This window comes from Natator depressus, chromosome 1 (genome assembly GCF_965152275.1).
Source record: "Natator depressus isolate rNatDep1 chromosome 1, rNatDep2.hap1, whole genome shotgun sequence".
Lineage (NCBI taxonomy): Eukaryota > Metazoa > Chordata > Testudines > Cheloniidae > Natator > Natator depressus.
Genome location: NC_134234.1, coordinates 131,672,322 through 131,675,841, shown reverse-complemented (window position 1 = coordinate 131,675,841; position 3,520 = coordinate 131,672,322). Strand labels below are relative to the sequence as shown.

The window sequence follows — 3,520 nt, the reverse complement described above, 5'->3', positions numbered from 1 at the left end:
CTGGGTAAGCTGTAGTGCAAGTGCACTTGTGTAGTCGTGGCCACGAGGTGAAGGCGATGGAGTAGAAATCATTGGCTGTTGCATGTGCAGGTTTGAATCTTGCTGACTATATTCTTTCCCCTATGCGGGTTTGACTTTTGCTGGCCTTGTGTTTTCCAAAAGTAGCGGATGGGCCTCCGGATATCAGAGACCTAAAGGGCCCTTTGGTGCTCATACCCGGTTCCATCTGGCCCTCCCTAGCAGGGCTTCCTGCAGTAGAACACGGTGATAGTCGCTCTTTCGTCTTTCTGCTGGTCATGCTGTGCTTGGGGGCCATCTTTCCCTGAGACTCAAGAGAGCCAGAAAGTCCAACTTGTCTGCAGTCTGTGGAGGCAGGAGAGCAAGAAAAGAGCGATGTCTGTGAAGAGAGCCCTGCTTTGCCTGCAAGGGTCTCAAGAAGCCACCCACTTTCCTATAGGCTGACAGGTAGCCACCAAACCATGGCAGCCAGAGGAGTTGCCAACTTTGTTGTCTTGTCAAGCCAAGGGCTGTAAGCACAAGCAAGTGTCTAAGAAAAGAGCACCCCAGGTGGGACTTGAACCCACAATCCCTTGCTTAGAAGGCCAGTGCCTTAGCCATTAGGCCACTGGGGTGAAAGCCATACCACGCTCCTCTTTTATGGAAGAGGTCAGATGAGACGTGGGCTAATATATCACCACAGAGAGTTGCCTTAGTATGAGAGAGAAGAAGAGAGCCTTTGTGGCCTTGGTCAAAGACAACTGCGGGATGCTGCCACTGTCAGCCCATGTATGGCCCTCCGCTCCGCATGCAGACAAGCTCTTTCATTGACTAGCTGAGCCAGGTCATTTTCTACAAGCTTTGGCATACTTCTGGCATGGCGATGACTAGCTCTTCTGGGCTCTAAGTCTCTGTCCTTTGTCTTGGGATGACTTCTGCTGCCATCTCAAGGCGTGCTCATCCACTGTAGGGATGTGGAAAGACACTGTCATAAATATAAAGGGAAGGGTAAACCCCTTTGAAATCCCTCCTGGCCAGGGGAAAGCTCCTCTCACCTGTAAAGGGTTAAGAGGCTAAAGGTAACCTCGCTGGCACCTGACCAAAATGACCAATGAGGAGACAAGATACTTTCAAAAGCTGGGAGGAGGGAGAGAAACAAAGGGTCTATGTGTCTGTCTATATTCTGTCTTTGCTGGGGACAGACCAGGAATGGAGTCTTAGAACTTTTAGTAAGTAATCTAGCTAGGTACGTGTTAGATTATGATTTCTTTAAATGGCTGAGAAAAGAACTGTGCAGAATAGAATAACTATTTCTGTCTGTGTATCTTTTTTGTAACTTAAGGTTTTGCCTAGAGGGGTTCTCTATGTTTTGAATCTAATTACCCTGTAAGGTATCTACCATCCTGATTTTACAGGGGGGATTTCTTTATTTTTATTTACTTCTATTTTTATTAAAAGTCTTCTTGTAAGAAAACTGAATGCTTTTTCATTGTTCTCAGATCCAAGGGTTTGGGTCTGTGGTCACCTATGCAAATTGGTGAGGCTTTTTATCCAACATTTCCCAGGGAAGGGGGGGTGCAAGTGTTGGGAGGATTGTTCATTGTTCTTAAGATCCAAGGGTCTGGGTCTGTAGTCACCTAGGCAAATTGGTGAGGCTTTTTACCAAACCTTGTCCAGGAAGTGGGGTGCAAGGTTTTGGGAAGTATTTTGGGGGGAAAGACGTGTCCAAACAGCTCTTCCCCAGTAACCAGTATTAGTTTGGTGGTGGTAGCGGCCAATCCAAGGACAAAGGGTGGAATATTTTGTACCTTGGGGAAGTTTTGACCTAAGCTGGTAAAGATAAGCTTAGGAGGTTTTTCATGCAGGTCCCCACATCTGTACCCTAGAGTTCAGAGTGGGGGAGGAACCTTGACAGACACTGAGCCATGAGGCTGTAAGAGAGGGAGGGAGAGGTGCACTTCTTAGTTAGGGGGTTAGTACTCACAGGTTTTGGCATGTGGTCTCTAGAGCGGCTGTCCTTGTGTAGTCATGGCTGAGAGGTGAAGGCAAGGGAGCAGAAATCCACGGAGGTTAGAATCCAGTCAACTATGAGCCTTGCCTTTTGCTGGCCTTGTGTTTTCCAAAAGTAGCAGACTGGCCTCCGGATATCAGAGACCTTCGCAAGGGCCCTTGGTTTGTCCTGTGATGCCTTGCAGCGCTGCCTGGTTCCCATCTGACCCTTTCCACACCCAAACTCCCTCCCAGAGCCTGCATCCAGGCCCCCTTCTGTACCCCAACCCTCTTCCCCAGGCTCAGCTGAAAGCCTCTTCCTGCACCCTGACCTCTCAGCCCCAGCCCAGAGCCCGCACCCAACCCCCCTGACCCAGCTTGGTGATAGTAAGGGAGGGTGGGGGAGAGCTAGCAACAGAGGGAAGGGGGACGGAGTGAGTGGGGCGGGACCGCAGAGGATGGGCAGGGCAAGGGTGTGGCCTCAGGGAAGGAGGAGGGGGTGAGGGGAAGGGTGTTTGGCTTTGTGCAGTTAGGCAGTTGGCAACTCTAGAGCCAGAAGGTAGGGAAGAGGCTCAGGGAAAGACTGCAAGTTTTAGGAGGGACCAGACCTTAGCTGCTGACTAGAGTGTCCTTGAGCAGAATCCAGAGTAGAGGGTGCTCCTGGTTCTCCTGCCAGTGACTGAGGGAGTCGCACTATGGTGCAGCAAATGGGAAGGGTCCCTAGGATTGCTGAATTAAGACTTTTGTACCCAGAAGGGGAAAATGCCCATAGTAACCTGGCTGGAGGGCCAACTCATGAACAGGGGTGCTGGAACAATCTGTATAGTATGGGTGCCGAGAGCCATTGAGCCAAGCTGTAAATATGATGGAAACAACTTCAAGCCAGGAGGTTCGACAGCCCCCCCGCCCCCAGCATCCTTAGTTCTAGCACCTATGGTCATGAAGAGGCAGCAGCAGCTTGTGGAGTGAGAGAGAGGCTGTAGATCAAAAGAGAAGCAGTGAGACACTGTGGGAAGAGGTGTCAAGCTTATGAAGCTAATCCCCAGAATGGTGAGAAGGAAGCACTGTCCTAGCAGTGAGTTGAGCATCCCGTCATATGTAGTTAGTGCTACTATTTGTAGAATGGAGCTTCCAAGTATGATAGACTAAAATATCATGTAGAGAGCTTAAGGATGATGTTTGAAATATATAGCTATAGTGGAACTAGAGGTTCAAATCCTACAGTGTCAAGTCAGCTCTTTGTTCTGAGGTAGCTATGTTTTGCTCTGTGGCTCTTTCAGATGACATCTGAAACACTTGGTGCCAGATTTTAAAGGTATTTAGGCACTTAATGATGCATATAGGCACCCAGCAGGATTTTTCAAAAGCACCTATCTGCATCCTTAGGCACCTTTAAAAACTAACCCTTAGCTGAACAGAATGGGCACCTTTCGTAAGACTGGGAGCTTTGCCCTTGTATCTTACTACATGTATAGTCAAGTATACCTTTGTAAAAGGAGTGTAAATTTCTTGCACTAGTGTAAAGAAGCAGAGA

The 3,520-nt window shown here is 48.8% G+C and overlaps 1 non-coding gene across 1 annotated transcript; it reads right to left on the bottom strand.

The window, feature by feature from the left end:
* Window positions 1–559: 559 nt before the first annotated feature.
* On the bottom strand, window positions 560–632 carry TRNAR-UCU (transfer RNA arginine (anticodon UCU)). Its single transcript has one exon. It is a non-coding gene; the product is annotated as a tRNA-Arg (tRNA).
* Window positions 633–3,520: the final 2,888 nt, after the last annotated feature.